Consider the following 25,848-nt stretch of genomic DNA (forward strand, 5'->3'; position numbering starts at 1 on the left):
CTGAAGAATAGTGTTGTTGGGCTTTGTCCAGGGAAAGAGCATTGCTTTCTCCCTGCCTGTCCAAGATATGAACAAAAGGAAAAAAGAGAAGGGAAAACAAGAGAGGCAATTGCAGCCTTGTACGTTAGCAACATTTCACTGGCTGTGTTCTAGAGAGTAATAAAAGAATTGAAATAGTTCAAGCATCTGCCCTTGGCTGAGGCACTTGTAATTATACACTACAGACTCCACTCCCTTGGAACAACTGTCTTTGATTCCTATCTCTTCTTTTATTACAGCTGAAACACAGAACTCCTGATGAAACCATTACATTTCCATGTGAAATTCACAACTATAAGGGGAAACCTCTGCAAAGCTGCCAGACTTTTGAAGGGGGGCAGAAACATATGGGCAAAGGTTGTAAAATTCCCTTCCAAGTTTCAAAGGTCCAACCACTTGGGGCAGCCTGCTCTGGAGCTTGGGGTTTATTCTCCTCCTTTTAGTAAACACTTTGGAATGGGAGTAAGAAAGTTAATTTTATTTCCTGTTTATTAAGAGTTACCATATTGTGAACTCCTGTGGTTCAGCAGATCATTCTCCTTAAAATCACTGACCGTTTAGTCCTCACCGGAATTATGAGAACCATGGCCAAATCTCCCAGTAGACATTTCTGAACACCCAGATATTCAGTGAGACCTACAATGCTTTTAATGACCCGTCAGGTTTTCGTCCTGACTTCAAATGACACCCTCCCACAGGAGGGAGACTCATAAACCTTGCTAGGACCCTCAAAGCAACAACTGGAGCCTTCTCTGTCTGTCCAAGTCTTCCCAGGAGGAGGTAGGCAGGAAGCATGAAGGAAGAGGCAAAGATGCCCGCCAGTGCTTAGCCCCTCTTTCTAAGCAGGAATCCACATTCAGGCATCTGCTTTAAAATTCAGAGCTGAGTGCACAGCAAGGTGGAGTCCTGGAAAGTGGGTCCTGGTCAATGAGTGTGCCATTTTGGGTCCTCCTGGAGGGAGGACTTGAGAACTTCACTAGTGGCTTCTGAAAATGCAAGCTGAGATAGTGCCACTGGCTGTCCTGTGCCAGGATCAGCTCTTATGGGGAAAGCCACAAATTCACTGGCCACAGACAAAACATCTAAGGGAGTCCCCCCATGCACACACACTTGTTAGTCAGAGCACACCTTTCCATGCTCAGAGGGCCCAAGCCTGCCCCCTCAGCTAGGGAAGCTGTTCAGCAGCCTGAACTCCCGTCACGCTTATTCCTATGTTTCAGACGTTGCCAAGAGGCAAGAAGGTATTTCCCTACACTGCAACCTTTTATTTTCCGTTCTTTTTACTCTGGCTAATATGTCTTCTTGGTAACCACAGTGTAATAAATTTCATAGAGCATGACCAGCATACTTAGTTCATATTATTCATTTGCAGTCATTTATTTTTTCCAGGTCCTCTTTCCCTCCTGGTCCCCTCTCCCCAGTGCTCACTCTGTGGAATGATAATAATACACACAGAATGCCGGCTGGCTGAGAATTACTTAAAAACAACAAGTAAGAGGATCTTTCTGTGCTCACACCTGTTTTAAGATTTGTTATCCTTAAAAAGGAAAGCTGTAGGGATTCACTCTCTCTTCCTTGTAGACCCCAGTGGAATATACCATTAAACCACAGGGAGGAGAGAAAGCCTTCAGTGCACTTAAATATACTTATGTCAAATCCATCTCATTCTTCCTGCCTTCTTTTCTCAATCTAGCCACCGTTCCCAAGGGCTGGAGAACATTACAACCCATTCACTTTATATGAATGGGCACAGACAGACTTTTTCACCATTTCGATATGTCTACATTTGCAGGCATATCCTGTAGGCCAACTGAAACAGCCTTAATTTCAATTTACTGTCTCCCTGAGGAACATGCCATTCTCCTGAAAGTGGAAAAAACCCTCAATGACCATTCCCTGCCCCCCTTCCCTCCACCTCAATTTAAGATCTGAACTGGAGGGAAAATTTCTCCCAAGATTAATGGACTGCAGTTTTGATGCTTATAACAGGGCACATGATCTTTATTAAACAAGTAATGAACAACTTTCACCAAAGTACTGTATTTGGAAGGTGCTCAGTGTTATTCTACACAACTCATCTAAATCCTTTTCCAAGTCCCTGTAGAATGGTGTTATATTAAGAAAAAGAAACTGTTACTCAGTTGTCATTTAACTCTGCCTTGTTTTTCAGCAGTGCTATCAGTAATGACAAAAACAACACTAGTAAAAAAACCAGCCAAGATCTCAGCTTACTAACTTCAGATGAATACTAGGATCAACTCAGTAAATCATAAAGGTGAGATGCTCCCACCTTCCTAAGACAAGTATTAGGGGTTAGCTATTATTGCAACAAACCATAAACAAAACAGATAACAAATAAAGATTGAATGAATAGTGGGAGTATGGAAAAACACCAGTACCGCTTGCCAGGCCTTTGTGGTCACAGCCTTGATTTAGAGCAAACAAGCATGTAGAAATCTGGATTTAGGAGAGGGATATGAGTTTCTCTGAGGAAACACTAATGCCTTACTGTCATTCAGGCTCTGCTGGTACCTAGTATTGCAGGACTTCACCATGTCTTTGGTAATTGTCTGGAAAAACTGCCAGTATAGAAGTCAATGTGTAGTACTGCTACAGTGCACAGACCTGCAAGGTTAGAGTTAACCATTTATCATCTAATAGCCATAGTACAAACTCAGTTCTATCTCCCAGTGCTGTAAATACCATGATATTCCAACAGTCTTCTTAGGAAAGTATCAGACACTGGAACATACGGCCAAACAGTGATTCATGTTATTGCTCTAAAACAGTTTTAGCTTTGCTGATGTATTGCTGAATACTTAATGTTTTCTATGTGGTCTCTTTTGGGAGGATGATAGCTCACAGATTGATGGGCCTGGTCTATGTTACTCAAGTGGCCTGATGCTGTGTTTAAGGCAGCTCTTTCTGATGTGCTTGTATTTCTGATGTCCATTTATGAGCAGGCATAGGTGAGCATAAAAGGGGGGGATCTTCTGGTCAAAAGAAGTCAAGAAGATTTGGGCTGGGCTAGAACTGTCATCCTAGTTTCCCACAGACCGGCAAATTATGACGACAATAGCCACCTCCGTTTTGGAGGTTGAAGCTGTTCCTTTTTCTGTTGTAGGCAAACATTTTATTTATTTTAGCTACATTGCAATTAAAAATAGCAGCAAACCAAGAAGTGGTTAGAGTGAAGGCACAGAAGAATCAGCCTCAGTGGAGAAATGAGTTTTGCTTCCCACAGTTACAAACAGCCTCTGCTTAGCAAATTGGATGTCTTTTCAGATTGCAAACAACTCCAGAAAAAACAAAGTCCCAAATGCAGCTTGAGGACCAGAGTTAAGTTTGTTGTATATGGACATGACTAAGTGAGGAAGACAGCAGTCTCAGATACTGTTTTTCCCTCTGAAAATGCCCATCTTTTGATGTTTTTTGGGTTGTCCCATTATCATGTAATGGGAATGGTAAATCTTTCCAGGCAGTATCCAGGGAAATTCTTAGACATAGTCGGATTCAGGATATGGCATAAGGCCATCTCTTAACCAAATTAATAAATACTTTACAGCAAGCCATGAAAAGTCTTTGGAGCCATTATTCTAAAGGTTTGTTCTGGTCACTGCTTCTGTGTTAGCATTACACCACAGTTCCCTTGCAATCACAGACGCTTGCATAAAAGAAACATTATGCTGAGACTAATGCTTTTCATGCTTAGGAAATCTTTTTCTTATTAGCAGCAAGCAATGAGGAGAGTACCCCTCCCATTTTCCACTGACTGTAGTAGTGTCCTAGACTGTGATTTTTTGAAGAGAAATAAGAGTTAAAGAAAGGCTAAAGCATGACCTGCAATCTGTCAGAGGCAACGTTCAATGCTGCGTTTGCTCAGTTTGGGTTTGCCAGGAGCTGGAGGTGTTGGGGGGCTGCACCTGAGAATGGCAAAAGGAACACTGCTCAATCTCACAGCAACATTTGGCGATCTGGGTCGGAGCTGCCCTTTGCAGCATTCTGCTGGTGGAGCAAGGCAGTGTCAAGCTTCAGTAGGGGTGTGTGGCCTGCACAGTCAGACTTTCCAATGGAGTGTAAAACATATGCTATTATTAACTGACCCAGGTGTTATGTTAATTAGCTTGATTCTTAACTTTTTAAGCCTGTTTTTCAAACACCCAGGATAAAACCTGTTAAACATCAATTAGGATGCAGCCAGGGAAGGTGCAGATGAGTCTGGAGTAATTGCTGGGAAGTGACTGACAGGCACCTTCCTGTATTTTCAGCCAGAGCAGGTGATTTTGAAACCTGACCTCCCAGCAGCTGCCAGTTGGGCAGCACATTTGCTCCGCAGAGACTGCCCAGGATGGCCTTTTCCCCGCTGACAGCTCTCTGCAGTTTGCTGTACCTGAGCAGCTTAGCACCAAGCAGGCTTGTTGAAGCTGTCAGCTTTCATACCCAGAGAGTGGCAAACAGCAGGACTCCACCGCAGGGGCACCACTGCAGGGAAGCGGTGCATCAGGGCTGCACTGGAGCAACCTCTGTGCTGCTGTACCCACCCCCCTCCTCAGGAAAACCTGTAGGATAAGAAAGAGTGATAAGTAACTGGGCGACTCGTCCATCTCTGCATTCAGGAGTGCAGTACATGCCTTCTCCCAAGGGATCACCCTTTCCCACACGTTGGGAGGAGCTGGCATCCCTGTGCAACATGCTGAGGGACTGGAAGATGAGGCAATGGCCCAGGCTTTCTCTATAACTGGGGCTGAATCTTACCCTCTCCATGCTCTCCTGCTTCATGCCAACATGTGAAGACAGACAAAATATGGGGCTTGTAGAGAGAGGCTGCATCATTCATGAAGCAAACGTTTACGCCTTGGAAAACCAGGCAAGCTCTCACGCGTGTTACATTGCAGCCATGACATGGTAGAGGACTGGGGATAATGTGCACTCCAACACCCTAACCCAGCATTTTCAGGTGGCTCTGTTATGAGCTTGGATAGCTTTTTTTCCATATTTTCTCCATTTCACATTCAGAAAAATGAAGCCTAGGGTAAAAGATTAACTTGTTGAAGTTCACCTGGCAAAGCATGGGGTATAGAATATATCTTATATACTGCCTGGTCTCTACAGCCAAGGCAAATATATTCATGTACATTTAAAGAGAAAGGATCCTGTGAGCAGAGCTGGAGCTACGCTTTTCTAAAGCACACACTCAAAGAAGAAATCCTTTCAGAGAGGAAACTATGCACCTGGAAAACATACTCAGTTTTAATAGATATTAATGTCTTGTAAAAAAAATAAAATACAACAAACCAAAATCTAGAACTTAATAATTTGCCTAAAAATAAAGACCATTTTGTTTTTAGTGTTAAACCAGAATTATATTATCCAGCACATGTTTGATATTCTTGAGCTGAAGCATTTTAAATGTGATGCACAGACAATAAATTAGGTAAGGCAACATGGTGCAGTGGATGGAGAGGTCAAGGAGACGGTGGGTAAAGGTGAGCACGCAAAGTATGCTGTGCCAGAACATCACTGACGCTGGCTCCTGAGTGAAAGCTGAAAGCTCCGGGTATGGGAAGAGAGATGGAAAAAATGGGAATGCAGTTCCATCTGTGGATACTGTTTCTTTTCATGGTTCTCGCTGCCGGACCTCTTTTTCCCATCAGTTCCTCAGTGACGAGATCAAGGTGAATTACTTTGGATGGGTGAGTCTCGACAGAGCAAACACAGCTGCTGGCGGGGAGCACTGCTTTGAGAAACAGCATGGAGAAAGCAAGAGGCGAGGGCTTTCTAAGCCAGCCCTGCTAAAGGTACTTCTCCTTTTCTCTCTCCAAGGCTTAGTTCCTGTCCCACTGCAGTCAATGATAATTTTTCTCTTGACTTCAGTAGGAGGATTGAGCTTCTGGAGGGCAATGGCTCCTGACCCGGTTTCTCCTCCTGTTATTATGTTAGGCACTAAGCCTGAACAGCTTCTCTTCTGCAGGCTTAAATGTAGCTGACTTGTATTCCCTTCAGAACAATCTTCCCAGCCCTTATTTGTCTTCTCCATCAGACGGTTCAGACAAAGAAGCAGTTTGCGTTATGCTGTGGCATTGCTGAGTTGAAAGGAGTCTGCTCTTCCCAAAGTGTGGGTTTGGGGCAGGGGCCCAAACTCAATCTGTGGTGGAGGTGGAAGACCCTTCTAGGAAACTGAGGCTGCATTGCTTTGCCTTTTATGAGAATAAGGGTGCACTTCTGTTGTAATGTAGCCAGCTAGAGTGTACTTTGGCTTTTTTCAAGTCTCACATGTTTGTTCCAGCAGTTGAGTTATATGCATATTTTGCTATGCACATAATACATAGCTTGGCAAGCAAAAGATAGGAAGGGTAAATGATGGTATGTTTACCTTAGCTCATGGGGATGTCTTAGTGGTTTAACCTTCAAATGTGGTGTGCCTAACTTTTCTCTAACCACAGGTCCAAGTCCCAGCTGGGCTGACTCAGCCTTTATCTTCCTCAAGATAAATTCAGTCCCGTTCACTTCACAGTGGGTGGGTGTTTCAGATGAAACCTTAAAAATGAGAGTTTTGTCTGGTCTGGGTGGACCCTAATGATCCCTTAGCACTTTTCATGAGAAAAACATTGGTTGTGGGCCAGAATTCCTGTTCTTCACTGCAGCAGTGTGCTGGGAGCGCAATGAAAAGGCTCTATGATGCTTAAAGCGCAAAGAAAGACACTAATGCTGTGGTGTTGAAGCAAACACCGTGATGCTGTAAGACAAGCTTACTGAGCCTATGGGCAAACTGGGCATGCCCTAAAAGAGCTGGGATTTGAGACCTCTGGCTGGCTAGAAGGTCTTGTACAGCCCACTGAGGTAACATTAGGTAACAAGTGCTTTTCCGTATCTAGGAGATTTAATTGTATTGTGGAACAGGATACAAAAGGAATAGGAAACAAACATTTGAATAAGAAGCAGAAAACAAGGAGTAGTAGATCTTTTAGTAAGGCACTTGCACAAGGATGTGAGAAGATGACATGTCAGAGCACACACTGAGCATATGGGAAATGTAAGGTTGTCTGTTGCTCTGTGAGTGTCTGGATAAAAATTCCATCATGTTCCTAAGAAACCTTTCCAATGACACCTCTGTCAAGATCAATGTATTCCTGCAAAATTCTTCTTTAGGCAAATCATCATTACACAACAAAAAATTCAAATTAGCTCTACTTCTCTGACCACATAGCCACAGAAATGCTGTAATTAACAGAGCATCGAGTTCCTTCCATCAAGCTGCAAAGGTCGCAGTCCTTACCCATATGGCACAGGCTCAGGCAAGCAAGTTAAACAAAATAAAAAGACTCTGTGCAGTTTTGTCAGAGCTCAAACAATTTCTGAAGATAGTTAAAAAGAAACTGGTTTTCAATTGCATTTTTCCCTCAGTACATCCTTCAAACCTTGAATGCCTCTGGTTCTTCCAGGACTAGAGGCACCACGATAGCAAGAGACTAATGGCTTTGTATTTCTGGCCAAAGCGGAAGGAATGGAAAGATCATGAAAGATGACCAGTTTGCCTGAGATCTCTATCCATTTTGCAGGCACAGGTGGTTTGGTTTAGCATCTGAAATGTTGGATCCTGAAGAAAACCAAAAACAACTTCCAATCCCTAGGGAGGAGCCCATAATTAGTACAAAGAATGGACAGTGCTGGCAGGTCATATGTGCCTTATGGAGCTATATTTCCAGAAGAAGGCATTTGTTAGTGTAGTCAGCACACTTTTGATAAGGCAAGCACATTTCAAGCATTTAGGTTCAAATAAACATACTGATTAATGTGCTGTAGGTGGAACATAACTTTCCACTGTACTGAATCTCTTAAAGTGTTTTCTATTCCAGCAGGCAGATCTGTGCAAAATGTTATAAAATAAAATACCATGAAAATGTTGGAGATGTTTTGGAAGCATTGTAATAAAAGCTTAAAATAAATAGTGTTGTCCAGCCAATGTCAGAGAATTTTCTCCTTGGCTTCTTCACTGTGTGGCCTATTATATGGGTGATATGAATAAGATTTCTTTCAGATCTCTCTGGTATGACGAGGGGATTGAAAAGTATTACTTGCATGGGAAGTGATTTGAGAGTGTGCACAAAAGTGCTACAGAAGTGCTAACTAGTATTATCAGCTGTGAATAGATATCCTTATTATCAGCAGACACTCTTCAACAGTCCTACTCTAGTATGCATCTGCAGCCAACAGTGATCTCATTTTATACAGCAGCAGCCAAAGAAATAGGTTGGGTTGCTTAATATTAAAATGCATTAGGGGTTAGTAAGTGACTGCATAACTTTTTTTTTTTTTTTTTTTTAACTTAGAGGGGACATGGCTCAGTACATGGTTGAGTAAATTTATAAACATGAAGTATTACTAGGTTCTGTTGTCCAAGTCTATTTTATACTCTAAAGAGCTTAGCAATGTAACTGTTTTAATTTAGAAAATGCTTCTTCAGATAAAAAGTGAGAATGAAACCAATAAACATTTTCTTACTTTAACTTCAGGGTCCAGCTGAGGCATTCACATGCTCACCTGCACCCTGAGAGCTGGCAGAAATCTGGTATAACTTTATGATGACTGCATTTATCTCATCCATATCTGGCATAACAGTTCTAAGACTGATGTATTCCAGACAGAATTGCAAATAGAAGAATATGTATGCATACATAAAAAAACATGGGACTTGGAAGCCTTGACTTAAATGAAAAGAATAGGGTGAAGAGGAAGAGGAGCTGCTGACAGGAGCGTGTATCATGGCTCAGTGATGAGAAACCCCTTTTGTGCTGTGCAGACTACACACCAGTAACAATTGACAGAGTATCTTTAGTTCATGCAACCTGTGCTCCTTAGCAGAAAAGACCTCCTCATGTTATGATGTTCTTGGAAACCACGTGTACAGAGTAATATCAGTCCTCATTCCTTGGAGTCCTTGATGTTTCAGTAAAAGACTACAGCACCAGAAAAAGGAGCCTAAAATTTGTTAGTAGTTCTGAAGAGAGGAGACGAATACAACCCCAGAACTGAATCCCCCTCAGCCTTCAGGATATTTGAAATTCAAGGTTGAATGTTGTAGTCTGGACCCTTCTCTTGTCCTGAGCTCTGCAGCAACATCTTGCACTGCAAAGATCGTAGAATGGAACCTCCCACTGGGTGATATCCATGTAATCTAAGTCATCTGGCTCTTGAAGCAGTTATTAAGCAAATTAAAACTGAATTTAGGATGAATTTTTGAGAGATCAAAATCATGCAAAAAGATGCCGAACAGTGAACACAGCACTTCTTTGGTGGTGTTAAATACATGTGACTTGAGCCGTGAATGTTGGTTCTCCTGCAGTAACCACTGAAGAATATGTCAACTCCCATTCAAACTTTGAATTATAGGAAATACCATGTCATTTGACCTGTCTTGTCTCCCAGGAAAGCCAAGTTTTAAAACAAAGCAGGTACAAGAAGAAAATGGCTGTTTTAAGTGGAAAGACTGCACATGCACTTTGAGAAAGTGAAAAAACTTAAATACATTCAGGAGTCTTCAAAACATAAACAGATATAACGAGAGATATTTTCCTGGAAACATGTCCCTAGCTAGCAATGGTGGCTTCCAAGCTAACAGGAGGCATCCTGAAATGGACACATTTCTCTTGGAGCAATCTATAATTTGTAATATACCTTTTGCCTTCGTCCTACAAGAGGCTGGGACTTGTTCTCATTTACTCTCTCAGGATCTTCCGTTGATACAAAAAAAGCTAACAGAGCTGTGCTTCTTTACAGCAGAGAATGGCAGTAAAGACAGGGTGAAATTTCAGTCTAAATGGATGTAATGTAATTGATGTAATGACCAAAAAGAGCAGATCTTCAGCTTGCCTTGATAACCATACCTCTGTTGACTCAACATTTTAAAGTCCTTTTCCAATGTCCTTCCAATGCACAATATCCAACTATCCAAAGCCCTTTTGCACAGTCACTGCTTCTCAGTCAGATCAGGTTTCTGTCCTGTCTGTGGGCAGTTAAACTGAGGTGTGAACTGGTGGGGTAGCAGGTTTAGCATTGCCTTGATGGCCAATGGCTGACCAATGGGTAGAAGGACAGACAAGCTGAATGGATTACTCTTTTGGTCTTTTTAATACTGGGTAATATTAATAAAAAGGAAAACAGCAGCAAGCCTGGTTTAAATGAAGAGTTATTGATTTGGTCCCAGAGTAAATTTAAATATTTTATTGCACATATGGAGCCCCTACAACTTTCTTTTCCTTCATCCCATAAAGACCCTGTTTTACAAGGATGCTTGCTGCCCTTGGGAGGGCTGGATCCTGTTTCCTCTTCATTTATGTGTGTTTTGGGGGGGGGGTGAGGGTTAGGCTCAGGTAAAGAGAATCCATTACTCATGTGCAGGACAGAACAGCTTTCCCTTATGCAGGGACTGCGACTGCTGTCTTTGCTGTTCTCCCACCTACTGCCTTTGGGGCATGGCTGTCCGAGGGGTGTTCTTGTGGCTGCAGGTCTCCCTCCCGCCTGCATGATGCCAGCTGTATCCCTGTGGAACCCACTGCCAGAGTGGCCTTGTTTAAAAATAGACTTGTTAAAATCTTTGCACCCAAGACTCATCCCTCTTCAGCATTTTTACTTAGTGTAGCTACACTTCTGTCCCACCTAAAGGAAGGGTAGGAGATTGCAGGGGAAATTACCTTCTTATTTATCCTAAGGTTTTCCTAGCAGTAATTTCTCAGTCTTTTAGAACCTGACAGGTCTACTAAGAAACAGAGTGCAAAAGATAGGTCCCTCCTTGCCACACCAAAACCCAGATATTTTTTTTCCTTTTTAGTAAAAAAGAGAATTTTTTAATTGTTTCCATGAAAGAAGAGCTCAGAGCCTGAAATGGATGGGGTCCACAGACAGAGCAAGACACATGGGGAGTGATAAGCTCTAGCTGGCTTGCGTAAGACAGTGAATTTGGAAAGCTCTCCCCCTAGCTTCTAGATAAGAGGTTTCCTCTCGAAGGCAGTGACAAACACCAACCAGCCAAATTGTAGCTTTCTGCCTAGCAGCACATCACTTATAATGACAAGCAGCAGACTGTTGGAAACTCTTCCAACAGGCATCACTGCTAAACACAGTGTGTGTCTCATGACCTACAGGGAATGCGAAGTCTGGACACAAGTTATTAAAAAAAAAAAAAAAAAAAAAAAAAAAAAGTAGGACCATTAAAGGATTTCAGAAACCACAAACCAACAAAAATTCCTTATGATTTACCTGATTTGTAAAACTAGAATTTCTGTGGCTCTGCAGCCCCATAACAGAAGTTCTTAAAGTACCGGCAAGTGACTTGCTAAAAGCACAATCCAGCAGGAACAGAAAGACAACCCATATTTAAGAAACCTCACCGAAAAAGCCATCTCAGCAGCCACCAGCAAATTCTGCTTGACGAGGATATAAATTATTAGCCTGCGTTCTGCATTCCAGAGGACAAGGATAGCTTTTCCTTACTCTAAAATTCTTCTCTCCTCTTTGGAAAATAAAGCAGGATGTGTATTGAAGAAGAGGAGTACCTCTCTTCTGTGTTAGTTTGTTGCATATTTCTTGCATGTTATACGATCTTGATCTCATGACTACATACATTTCATGCTAACTTAATCCATTCTGTGTCTCCTTGCACATTATGGCCTCTCTATAGATTCTGAGATATATCCTACTCTGGAAGTGATGCCTTAAATGACAGAAGTCGTCAAGTATGCTTGAGCTTTCTGTGCGCAGGAGAAAGTTCTTTTCCAAGAGTGTCTCATACCATTATTTTATGTACTACGATATTTGTCAGAAAGTTCTTACTAATAAACAGGACAGTTTTGTTGTCTCTCCTGTTCAAAATCACTAATCATGGTGGAATAAAGGGTAGAGTGGCCTCCCACTAATAGCATTAGATGTCTAAGTGTACAGTGCTGTGAGGTATGGGGCAAGAATAAGTGAATAAGCTTCCTCACCTTGTGGCCAAAGTAGGTGATGAGAAACAAAGAAGCCTATTTTACCTATCTTTAAACTTGACTGCATCATCATTGCAAAGTCACTTTTTGATTAAATATCTCCACCTGAAAAGCACGACAGGTATACCCAGGCTAACTTATTTTCATTTCAGCCCCCAAACTATGCCTCCATTTTCACACTAGCATAATTTCTCTGTTTTGATGGTTGAGATCTGGACATTTGGTCCATATGCCCCCAGCAAAGCTCTGCCTTTGTATGTGGACAGGGTCTCTGGTGACAGGGACCACTCATGGTGGCACTGAAAAAATGTAGGGCTTTTAATGAGTGACAGAAAAACTACTTTGGGTCCGACCTTCATCTATCGCTGACACTGACTGCATTTAGACACAGTCAGGCTAAATTCAATGTTTCTGAGAGTGCTGAAGGTGGAGAAAGGCAATGCTGGAGGGATGCCTTATGGAGGCAGGACCTGTGCAGTACATTGGAATGGGGGATGTCATGAAACAAAACGAAACTGCTTCCCGCTCAAACAGATGAGAAAACTCATTCTGTTTTTGTCAAAAAATTCCAGATTTGGAAATGCCTGGACATTCCCAACAGACTTTACCCAGAAGTATATCAAAGTTTGGTTTGGAGTAACAGCTACATGTCATTGAAAAATTACTTTCATCCCCCAGATAATTTATAGAGTATTCAGGAGTGACCTGTCATCATGATCCCTGCCTTGAAAGCAAAACAAAAGCAAACAATAAAGAGTTTGCATGGATTTATGCTGAGTTCCAGCCCTTAATTAAGCTGTCCAGGGGCTGCTGAGTATCTAGTCTGCTCTCAGGGATGATGGCATAAATCCAGAGTAAGCCTTCTGAACTGAAAAGTGCAAGGCCAAACAGGAGTGGAAGAGACTATTTCTTAAGCTAGGAGAAGAGTCCCAATGTCAAAACGCATTGGAACCCAGAGCACTTCGCTTATGGAAGGTGACAGACATTTCGGACTCAGCTGAGCTGAATCTATCAGAGTTATTTGTTTGCAGTACTGATATTTTGCTTTCAGAAAAGTTGCAGGCCATCTATATGAATCTGTTTTCTGGTCCCATTTTACTTGTGCAACACAGAGCAGTCCAGCAGAGCAGAGTCACCTTAACAAAGAGCAAAATTATTGAGAGGAAGAGCTTTACACAATCTCCAATTCACCAGTATGAGGAAGATAAGCAACAGAGACAAAACCCAGTATAGTACAAGAGCAATGGATTAATTCAACCCTCCAATGGCTCTGTGTTTCAGATGGTAGCGCAGAGCTAGGCAGAGGTACTAGCTAAGTGCAAGTTGTTATTAGTTTGAGAGATCTACCTTTCAGAGAGCATGCACTCACTTGTGTGATGCTCTTTTCTTGTCCTAAAAAAAGATCTCTATATGCATCCTATCTTAAGTTCAAAGTCTTTTTTGGGGGAAACCCATCAGCCCACATGTCCAGGACCATGGTAGGATAGGCTGCATCCCAGACATTCAGGCTGTGTCTAACCTCATCACATCAGCAAAAGAGTTAATACTGGTTTCCCCAGTGCCCAGACAGTGATTGACAATGCTCAGACTGTCTCGCTGGGGCACCTGCAGATAACCACCTGAGATAGATCAGCACAGGAAACCATTTCCACACAGCATGAACGTGCAGGTGGTGAGCAATGTAAGGAGCATGATTATTATCCCTTTTCTAGCTAACTGTTCTGGGCCCCCTGCATGACGTCTGCATAGTTGAAATGTCATCACTCAGCCAGATGTTGAAGTCACATCTATCTAAATCCAGTTGGATATATGGAAAGTATTGTCTGTTTTGAAGAGCATAAATCAAGAGGCATTTCTATGAATAAGGGATTATTACTAAATTGTGCACTTTGTATTAATAGATCCCTATTAATGCTGCAGGTGTTAGTAGTAACTGTTCTTTGAAGCATTACTTAATCACCCCCTTTGCAAATCCCCATAATCTAGCTCTCATAAAAATACATGGATTATTGATTGAGAGGACCTCTGGGAACCCTAAAACGAGGTTCAGCTCAGATGCCTGTGCAGTGCAGGAGACGCACTACAGATCGCTCCCTGGAATGTCTGCCAGGTGTTTGCAGTTTCATGCATAGCATGTCTTGGAAATAATAAAAGAGGTGGGGGTGGAGGGGAGGTCATTCCCATCCAGGAAGACCAGGCTCAAGTAGAGGAAGGCGAAGGAGAATGAGGACCATTAGTAATAGATGGAGAGGTTGAAGGTGCAGAGGTTATAGGGTGGGCTACTTCCTCTCTGGAAAACTTGTGATAGTGAAAATAGAGAGCAAGCATATCAAATACATGTTGTTATCCCCAAAACTAACACGTAGCATGCAGTCAGGTCTGTGACATGCTTGTAAAGCACACAAGTAATCGGGACAAGCCTTTAGAAGTGTTCTGGGTACGAGGGTAGCTAGGAAGGTAAATTAATGTTTAAGAAACCCAGGAAGAGCCCTAAATAAAAGATGATTCCTCACAGCCCAGTGTTAATATTTTAGGATTACATCTGCAAAACTTCGTTCTGGTGAGAATTGAGTAGGTGAAGCTCAAATGCACCCATTATCCCTGATTAGCAGGCTTTCATGGTTGAGCTCAGTGTGGCTCAGATCTGCAGAAGGACTTCAGGACCACTTAAGTGGAGCTTGGGCAGAATATGGTCGCTTAAAGGTGTGCTAAAGCCATGCTTGGCAGGCTAGAGACCCTGAGATACTTCACATGCCAAGAGAAAAGCAATATTATCTGAAGAACAATAACAAAGACAGCAAGAAATAGACCCCACAGAGACCTGTGCCCACAAGACTACCCTGCTTCCTGAGCTGTTCATGTAGCACTAGCTGGGGGACACCTCCACCACAAGCACTGAGGACCTTAAGAAACCTTGCAGAGAGGTTCTTGAAACTGTATTTCATCCCATTTTGCAGGCATCTTTGGCAATCCATAGTCCCAGGCAAATATATTTGTTAGTTATTTTGGCTCTTGTATAAGCCCCAAACACCCCTGTCTTGCAAGGCTGAGCAGTGCAATGCCTTGCATAGTACTGCTGTTGGCTGGAGTCTCTGAAATGGGTGTCTGCAAATCCCCTGGCTGGAGCAAGGGGCAGGAGGGACCGTGGGTCTGCAGCCCAGTAACTGGGAGTGTGAGAGAGAGAGGATACCCACCCATCTCTCCTTCCAAAGAGGGCTGAAAAATGGAAAATACATAAACAGGACCTTAATCAGTCAGATCATGCTCTTCAAAAAGTACTGGAAGGTGAAGAAAATTTCCCAAGAAGAAAAAAGGATAAGAAGAAAAACCAATTCCTCACAGAACTGCTTGATAAAGCACCATTTTCCAGGGTGCCACCATCTGTTCTGTGTTACGGGGAATAACCTTGATGTTATTACATTACAGGATTATTAATATACAGTAGAGTGTTAAATCTCAAACAAATGTAACGAGAGAGACACACATCACTGATTGCTGGAACAACAGACACACTTTAGGAAAGTGCTTCTGTGAGGGTGCAGGACTTGCCAAGGTGTTTAAAGGTAAGCACATTCCCAGTGGCTGGCCAAATGGGCTCATTTTCTTAAAGCTATGGCTCCAAAGTCAAATTCTCCCACCCCAATTCTCCAGTCTTTCACAGGAAAGGAGTGTTAGGGCTTGAACTCTTGTGCGTCGCCGAACTACAGCTGGTTCAGCAGGCTGATACCCTGTTGATTGTGTAAGGCACCTCATGGCTTTTTTCTTTCAAGAGGACCAGTTTGAATAAACAAGTACTTTCCACAAGGCAAGAAGCATTGCTGCTCTGCACCTGTATCAGGTATCGGTACCTGAAGGGGAAAAAGAAGACCTGAAAGTGCTTTCACACTGTGCCCTAGTATAATTCGTAGGAGAGTTCAACTCTTAGTTTCTATTATAGCACACAAAAAAATAAATAGCCAACAGAAAAAATGTGACAGAATGAGTAACTGTCATCCTAATGTTCCTGCTTTTCCTTTTCACTCCTGATGTGGGATTTTTTTCCTGTTCCCTTTCCACTTTTGCCTTGAACCTTGGAAGACGAACAGCTAGGTTTTTTCAGCTAACTTTCTCAAGTCATCTTGGACCACTTGGAGGTTTTTCCCTTCACATCCTAATTAAGGGTATATCAGTGTCCCGTTGGGACTGAAGCAGTTAACGAACACCATCCGGCAGGTCACTTATAAACTATTTGCCCTGAGATTGAGGGCAAACTCTGGTGAATTCCCAAGGAAAGAATCAAATGAACCTGTTAATGAGTGGAGCATTAGGAGGAAGAAAAAAATAAGGCAGGATCTGAAGTCTTAAGGAAATGTAGGAAATAAAGGTTTGTTTATGTAATGGTTTTACGGTGTCAATGCACAGGACTCCCCCTCCATTTTAAAGCTGTTGCAAACAAAAGATTCAGTTGCAGATAAGCTTTGGGACTTGGCTTTTACATGAGACACTTGTAAACATTCCTCAAAAATGGAGAGGAAGAGGGACATGTAGCACATCAAGTAAAATCTGGCAGCAAGGTTTTCTTATAATATCAATATTATCTGGAGCACCAAGATGAGTTTTAGTCACCCCTTAGCCTGTTTAAACCCTCTATATACTAAATCGGATTCTCTGTCTGTGGAAAGTTTAGTTTAAGGTGTTTACTATCTTCCAAAAAAACCCACATTAACTTGAAGAGAAGCTCTTGGGAAACTGTCAGCCTATAAGAAATCTTGTAAGATCCTGGTTTCTTGAAATTTTACTAGATGACCCAGAGAAGATTTCCAGTGTGTGTTTGCCTGTCAGTGAAATGACTCAAGGATCAGAAAAAATCACTGCCATCCCCCCAAAACCCCCCCCAAAACCCCACTGATGGTTTTTGTGCTTATGTCTGTGAGTGGGCTTAACCTTCCCTCTGAGCTGGCCTAGCATGGGATCGGTTTCTTTAACTTAGAATTCCCTGTATTTTCATTATTTGCATCCAGGTTTGCCATATGGCAAAACTAAAATCTATACTGCAATAACACAAAATGGGTCCAAAACTAGAAAATGTTTGACCTGAATACAGTTGCATGATTAATGTTCTTTCACATGAGAATGAAAAAAACAGCTGCTTAAATAAAAAAATCAGTTAATTTATAAAAAAACCCCTAATATTTTAGTTAAAATATAGGAGAAATAATTTTTAAAAAGGTATCTTATCAGCGCCTGTACTGCAGGTAAACGAAAGCATCCTACATTGCCCTAATGTCCGTTTCTGTTTATCTGCAGAAAACATGTGACAGGACCTCCGCTGGCACTCTGTGTCTCTGTTTTTGTTAGAAGTAGACCAAAAGCACCACGTACTGTTTTTTTCAAGCCTGAAGCAGCAATGCAGATGGGAGGACTGACAGGAGGTCAGAAGTTTTGCAGTGAGGCAGAAAGAAAGGATATAAATGAGATTTTCTCCTTCATCTACGTTGTTCTGACACAGAACGAGGGAAAAATTTTTGATCCCTCACAATTGCCAAGTGACACTGGTGCTAGAAAACACATCTTGACTTTTCTAAAGCTATAGCATGACCCATAAAAAAGCTTGTTTATTATTTTTGCCAAAACCACAAGGTCGCCAGAGAAAAGGTAACAGAGAAAGGCACAGAGGTCCCTGGAATGGCTCTCTATGATTTGAAAAGAGTATCTAAACTGTTTCTGATAACGCTGGATTGATAGCCTCTTAGAGCCAGAACATCCTGAAAGTTTTCAGTTTGGCTGTTACCCCCTCCTTCGGGTGGATGGCTTTCAGATTCTTTTGTCTGTTGAAATATGTTGCCCATCCCCGGCTCCTCAAAACAGCTCCCTGTATCACTTACGGTGTCCATCAGTGGAGGGCTGACAGACACTGAAGGTGTCTCAGCACCTTCCATCCATCTTGGGGGAACATCAGTGAGAAAAAAAGAGGGAAATATAAAACACAGGAGGGCCCCGTAATTGCTGTTTCCTGCTAGGCAGTGAGGAGTGGGTGCACTCTGTATGGATCAAGCAGAAGGCTGTAAACATGGCACGCCCGCATCTGCCGTTAGCTACACAACGTCAAGAAGGGTCTCTGGAAGTGAAGGAGAAAGATAACTGATTTCTGCTTCTGAGAGTTTGTGCTGTCCCATGGGAAGTGAAATAAATGGAAGTTGGGTGGTATCCCTGTGTGATAACCCCCGCCCCCAAGATAAGACTCCATGTGAAACTGCTGTGCAGTCCCTTCTGCATCCTCCAACCATGGCAACTTCCATGAACCTCAGGCAGCTTCACTGTCAGAGCCACTTCACAGGCAACATCTTTACAAGCTGATATTTGGTCCACTTCTTTCCCTAATGATTGATATCAACAGGATATTTCCCACTTGCTTCTCTGAAGCCAAGGCTTTTTTTTTGAAGCTGAGAAGAGCTACTTTGGTGTAGGACTCTTTAACAGGAACACAAACTATGTTGATGCATGAGGACAGGTAGGCAGCAACCAAAAGAAGGGAAACTGATGAAAGGCAGGAAAATCACAATTTATTAAAAAGCAGAGTAATAGGTTCCTAATGTCCACTGGCTCCCACTTTTCAAGGCCTTACCTGAAATATAGAAAGTGCAGCGCTGAGGTCCACATATTGACTTTGAAAGAGATGAGTGATCCTCACTAGAGTCTCCTATTCTGTAGCCAGAGGAATCTAAAATGTCTAGATATTTTTGGCCACTTACCTCCCCAGTTAACCCATGCCTCCAGTTTTTGAGCCAGAATATCATGTTCAGCTCAAACATAAGTCAAGCATCCTGACAGAGAAGTCAGTAGAGGCTTCTAGCCATGAATCCCAACAGAATTGCTCCATAGTTTCTTACAACTCTTGCAGGATCATGTAGGTTGTGACACCAAAATGTGAGAATTAGCCAGCTGGCCCCAGCCAAGGCTAGTCTGCCTCCTTTATCTCACAGTGACCAGACCCAGCTGCCTCTGAAGAAAACTGGTTTCTACTATTAGTATCTGCCATGGATAAATCACCCCCACAATTTGACATGCAATGGTAGAGGTTCAAAGAAGATTTTCACTTCCTCCCATTGTCCTATTCCTACTTCTGTATTTTACCAACAACTCAAAACATCAAGGGAACTTTCAAAGCAACTTTCTCTATTTCACAATGTCTTGGTAAATCAAACATATGTAGACAAAAAATCTAATAAAAAAACTATGAGGAGTTTTAATCAGAAGACTATATTGAAATGTAGATAGTAAAACTGCTGTAACTAACTGCAGATGCTAAAGAAACTATAAAGCCACAGTCAGCATGGTTTGCCACATTACTGTGTTAGAGTAGAGACTGACTATAGTTTTACTATTTGACTTAATAAACTGGCATTTTTTTATTATTATATAATGCTCCAAGCTCCTGTAGTTTTACTATAGTAAATATAATTCAACCGTAGTTTAAAGAGAGATGCTGTTTTCGTCTGCTTTTTTAATACACACAGTGAAGCTGGGAGAAGTATTTTAGAAATACTTCTTCTCTGCCCTTGCTTTAACTTTCACATCACATACTCGTGTTTGAATATGTGATTTCTGTCTTAGACAAGTGACATTTGGATATCAATTTTAGACAGATACGGGGGTTTCTGCATTTGAAGTACAATCTATTTTGCACAACTTTCATTCTGAAGTTTCTGCATGAGAGCTTGCTGTGTAGCAGTCATCTGGTCCATGTGGAAATTGCCATAGTAAAGGATGGAAGGATGGGCTGTAAGGAAAAGGATGCCTGTTTTTCCTTATTGTGTTATATTTGTACACTCGTCTTAGCTCCTTCCCTCTGTGTTCACTTCCTTTCCCTTCATATACCCACCCAGACAGCGGCAGTGTGATGTTCTCTGGGATTCGTGTACTGGTGCCAGACTGACAGCCATAGAAACCACAGAAGCAGAAAAATATGTAGATCTTACTTTCCTTCTCCCAGAGGCTAGGATGACACATCTCCAGCATGGATGGGGAGAAAGTTAAAAAAAAAAAATTCATATTAATCATCAAACTAATGCCAACTGACAGCAATTTTCTCTGTGTGTCACTGCTAATTGTATTCTTACTGCTATACATGTGAATATACATCTCAGTAGTCAGCCCCTGTAGCCAAAGAATATTATGGCAAAACCCAGGCGCATGATACTCATTCAGGCTGGTGTACGAACATAGCATTTAAAGGATTCACTTTTATTGTATGCATGCACGCACACATATGTGTATTAAAGCTGTAGGCTTTAGTACCGTGCAAATGTGTTGGTTCTCCCTATTCTCCAACAGCAATTCACAGTGGCTGCCTGTGGTCTGGGAGCACCGCGGGCATGAAATGCCCTTCGTCCCAGCTGCCCCAGGGCATGCCCTCCATAGCCCGGGAGATGGTCTGTTTGGGCTTTTTGCTTGCGCAAAACATAGCTTAGCAAGTAAATCCTGGCACAAATGGCCAGAAAACTAGGCATGCCCTTAATTCAGACCTTGTGCACTGCTCCAAAGCTGTCACTGTCAAATTTTCTCACTGGCCAAAAAACTAAAGACCTGATTTTTTTTAATTTTTTTTTTTTAATTAACAAATACAGCTGGGAGTTTATTTAAAAAAAAAAAAAAATTACTTGGTAAGTGTGATTTATTGCCAGTGCAAGAATGGCCAAAGGAGACAGATAATTTTTGTTTGCATGAAGACAATTGACTTGAGCAGTTACTGCCACTGCAGGAAAGCTCTGGTCCAAACCTGATCTCTGCCACTGAAACCAGGTGTCATCATTGGCCAGGTGGTAGTAAAGAATCCAAAACACCTCTGAGTTTTGGATATAGGGAAATTCAAATCAAAATATCAAGCTCCTGTGATGAAGGAAACTAGAACACTGCAACAACCATTCCCCTCACTCCTTTCAGCTAAAATGCTTGGAGGAAATTAATCTTTGGACCAAATCTATTAATTTAACTTTGATTTAAATGTAAATCTATGAATTTAACTCTTATGTCAACTGTGAGACCTGGACTTCAAATCTCTACTATAAGCCAATGAATCCTGTGGCTTTGGATGTCATATCACCAAGTCAGGCTGACTGTTGAGAAGCACACCAATGCCAGCTGCAGAAGCAAAATAGGCATAGCAGAGCCACTAAACATTTAGCCATACTCAGTCTATCTTCGTCATTTTTGCTTCCTTCCTCAGCCATCCTCCCCTTACAGCCCAGGAAAAACAGAGAGCTATTTTAGGTGCCCCACCATTATCACTGAGATGCAATCTCTGCTAAACAAACTATTTCCAATGCATCACCAAGTAAACCCTGGGCTGACCTTTGACTTCGTCATCTGAAATATGACCATAAAAATAATGAGCCTGTAAACTGCTTTTGGCAATTATGCCGCTGCTGGAATGAAAGGACGTTGTCATTAGCATGCAGCTTATGAACCCCAGCTTGCTGGTCCTGGCAGGCAGCCAGCCTGGGAAACCAAGCCGGCCTTAAAGCTGACACAGGTTCAATGGGATAATTAGGCAGCTTTTTTGTTCGAGTTTGTTGATATAAATGTGGTAGAGATTAGCCTTTTCCCCCTCAGCTCTGGGTAATGGTCAGGGCTAACAGGTGTCAGGCTAATGGTGGTGCGGGAAATTAATACTTGGTTTCCTGGTACCTTCCTTTGTTGTTTTTCCCCGCAGAGGAATTCCTTCAAACCTTCCAGCACTTTGCAAGCGCCTTCCCTCCCTCCCTCTTTCTCCCTTCCTATTTAGCTTTGCCCAAAACATTTTATCAAGAAGAGCATGCTGTTGAGGCGCATACAAAAGAGCTAGAAAGTGCAGACTGGAAAATAAATTACCATCAATCAAATTGGTCAATCAGCCTTCCATTTATTAGGCTAAGGAAAAAAAATTTCAAAATGGTCCAGGCCTTTTTTTGAAGTTTGGGGCAAAATCTCCGGGGAAATGAGCCAAAGCAGAATAAAGGACACCCAGAACGTGGCGCAGCTCTGAACAAACTACAGTACCACTTACAAAAGTGTTTAGGTCACTTAAACATCTGGTTATCTTAAGCAACTTGGGACAGGGTTCTTGGCGCTCAGGAGGAATTGAAAATGCCAGATCAGCTAACAGCTCTCTGTAAGTCCTTAAAGCAGAGTCTATCTGTGCTTAATGTCAAAATGAGACAGCAAGAGGAATAGTGAGCGTGCCTTTACGCACACTGTAGCTAGCTGATAGCCCATGCAGAAAGCAAGCTTTCGTACTCTAGGAAGGCCAGGCCCTGTACCAGAACCACTTCACCCATCCCCAAAATGCAGCTGCTTCTGGGAAGAGACCTGCTTACTAGTGCATCAAACACACATGGGAGCTTAGCTGGAAGGGGAAAAACCCATATGAAAGGATATTTTTCTGGTAACATGACATTGTTTATGCCGGACACGGTGTAGGTAGCCTTTCAATTAAAAGAAAATGCAGCGGGGGGCTGAAACCCCCATTCTGCTAAGGCATGGGGCAGATGTGCAGAGATGGGCCAGCACATGCAGTGGTGCCGAGTCCTGCCACCCCTCAGCCACCTCCAGCCAGTGCAGCTCAGCCCCCACTGCACTGCAAAGGAGCAGGGGCAGCTCGCACCCCCTGCCTCCCTGCAGAGCCTCCAAGGGCTGCAGCACCACCTGCTGAACCTCAGGGTGGTCTCAGCAATCGCATAGGCTTTCCCTCCCCATCTTCCCCTATGCTTTTTCTTCTTCACCATTAGTAATCCCTTTCTCCAAGACCTACAGCCCTCCCACGCTGTCCCCTGGCTCCACATTCTGCACTCACTTTCTGGGATGCACAAGCCACTTGATTTCCATCTTCCCTTCTCATTGCACAAATCTGATTTTCTCCTGACCCATGCTGTGCCTCATCACTGCTATGTTTCAAAGAGCAGCCATCCCACTAGTCAGCTCCTAGGCATAAAGGTCTTACCTTTTTTCCTGCTCCCCACAGAGAAGTTGAAGCAAGGACATGGCTACTCAAGAGACCTCCTCTGCATTCATCCTTTGCTTTCACAGCAGAAAAGCATGGCAGAGGTGCTGTAGGGATACCTTCCCTCTCAGCCCCTTAATTTAGAAGAGAAAGTCACCCTCCGAATGCTGCTGCTCCCTGATTTACCGGAGCAGCAGAAGTGCACTTGTGAGCTGGTACGGGTGGGGATTGCCACAGTGCATCGTCAGTCCTGCCTGCCCACAGCAGAGAGAGAAAGTACTCATCCTTTACAAAGTCCCTTGACAATACAGAGAGGGTTCAAAAGAGTCACCAGAATGAGGTTGTATCTCCCCTTTCAGTAAAGGCATTTCTTGAAAATCTACTGTCCCACGGAGACATGGAACTCAGCCCAGGCCATGTATTTCCCAGCTTTACAGGCCCATACAGAGTGTATTATGGGCTATGTCCCAACCAGACCACCAGGCTGAAAGTCTGACATGGCCATATCCATCTTCAGTATGGTCACGACAATTTAAACCTACCTTTACTATGAGAACCTCAAAGAAGTCAATATATGGGGCACAGGAAAGAAAAAGCTAAGAGATAGCTTGCTGCTTTGCCCCCAAGACCTCTGTAAAGAAGAGAGCTAATATGAGAGTCCCTCCTTCAGCTGTTGAAAGTAGAAGATCCAGTGGTTGGAATTTGGGAGTCAGCAAATGTTTCACTGGGAGATAAACTCTGAGATTATAACACTGTGAATAAGTCACTTGGAATGGATTACTATGGGCTAAATTCTCCATTTGCTGGAGTCTCTAACTGAAGAGTAAATGCATTTCTGAAGACACATGCCCTAGTTTGACAACAATTTGTTGGGATAAAGGCCAGAATCACTGTATGAAATCTATGACTTTTTTGATAAGAAAGGTCAGGCTAGATAATCACAAGGGTTTACTGCAGCCTGAAAGTCCATTTATCTGTTCTAGAAAACAGCAATTAAAACACATTGTGTCTACAAAGTCTTGCTGCATGCAAGAGGTATATCCCAGTTTGTGTACCATAGCAATATTCAAGTTACCTCAGCTTTTGGCGGGTGCTGCTCATCACCTCAATATGAGAGATTTTAAAAAACGAAAGAAGCAATTATTAGCCTCCCTTTGGTGGATTGCCAAAGGCTGCAAAATAGAGGCGGCACTCGTTTCACAGAGATTATGACACACCCTTTCCTTAGCTTTTCTTACTATGAATGGCCCAATAATTCATTTTTCATAAAAGTCAAAGGGAGAAGTGTGCTACTCTGTCCCAGCAAAGACTGCCACCAAGAGAAGATGAAACAGCCTGCCATACAAGGGTAAAACCACCAATAAACCCTACACAGAGCAAGTCAAGCAACGTTCATTCCAACAACAAATTTGATTAAACTGAAATATCTGCAAAGAACAGTTTCTATTTTTTTTCTGCTTGTGGAGTGGTTCAAAGTTCTCTAATCACAAACCTAAATTATTGACAACAAAGAATGCAGTGCCAAGACTTCTGTATGATAAACCTCTCCTTCAGATAACTGCCTGTTGTCAAAGTTGTGCTCCAGAGTCCAGAGTGGCTCCTTTAATGCTTGAGTTGGTCCAAACTGTTCCTGGTTTTGTTTTGGGAAGGAGTGAGTAGAGCTGCAACAGCTTTGCTTTGGTGTAGAGGCACCAGAGCACTTCTGCTTCACAGTCAGCAGCGTTTGCATGAAGACAAGGCAGTGAAGTGGCTGCGCATTCACATTTGGAGTTAAAATGCTCTGTCAAATGCTTTTTTAAAAATCTGTGTCAACAAAGCAGTATTTATTTGTGTGGTAGCAGTGTTCAGAGGGTGATACGTGCATGAGCTGGCACTGAGGCAGGACCTGCTGCATCCCCGGCTCTCCACTCTGCAGGCTTCCCAGTCTGAGGCAGCAAGAGGGGTGAGAAGAAATGAGCAAGGAAAACACTTTGCTAAAACACACCCAGAAAGTCAAGGGGCAGCAGGGCAATAAATCGAAACAGAAAAGAAAGCTGACTGAACGCATAGGATATGAGGGTATTTCCTATGGATTCCTAGAGGATAATGGCAGAAAAGCGTTGGCAGCGTGACACTTCCAGCATCAAACCAGACGAAGGGATGAATTAAGGTGTTAGCCTGGCAATAGCACAGAGACGCTGTTTAATACTGGGCTGTAATACTGAAGATCCTGACAGCCTGCCAGCACTGCAGGTACAGGCTGAGAGTTTGCACCAAGACATTAACTCACACGTAACTGTGTCTCACAAAGCCTTCCCATAAAAGAAATATTTCTTGCTACAATTTACAGTGTATTCTTCATGTGACGCACATGAATCCTTTGCTTAAGTCAGAGTCCTGATCCAAAGAAGCTTGACCTTGAATCACTACCTTCTAGAAGGCCTTTGAGTACTTTAGTATTTAGCATTATCATTTTGAAATTCAAAGCCAACAGAGAGAGGTACATGCAATGCAGTCCCTTGCAGACACAGACAATCTCTGGTCTCCAAAAAGTAGAGAGGAGATGAGAGAGAATAGCTAGAAGCCCAAAATAAAGATTTAAACTCTCATTTCTACTGATTGAAGATGGAAACAAATGGTAGGTCTGCTTTAAAAAGGGGTTTCCAGGGTGGAGGAGATAAAAATATTCAGACCCAAAATTCAAAACACCACTGAAATGTGGAATCTGGAGATGGAAGAGGTCAAAGAGGATTCAGATCTTGCCCTGGAAAATTTGTTGTCACAGACAGAAAGAAAAAAAAAAAAAGTGAATGTTTGCTGTTTCTCCTAAAACAGTGTCTTTAAGAGGTCTTTTAGAAGCAGAGTATGGGGAAGTGTGGGATAGGATTTCAC

This window comes from Athene noctua, chromosome 1, assembly GCF_965140245.1.
Source record: "Athene noctua chromosome 1, bAthNoc1.hap1.1, whole genome shotgun sequence".
Lineage (NCBI taxonomy): Eukaryota > Metazoa > Chordata > Aves > Strigiformes > Strigidae > Athene > Athene noctua.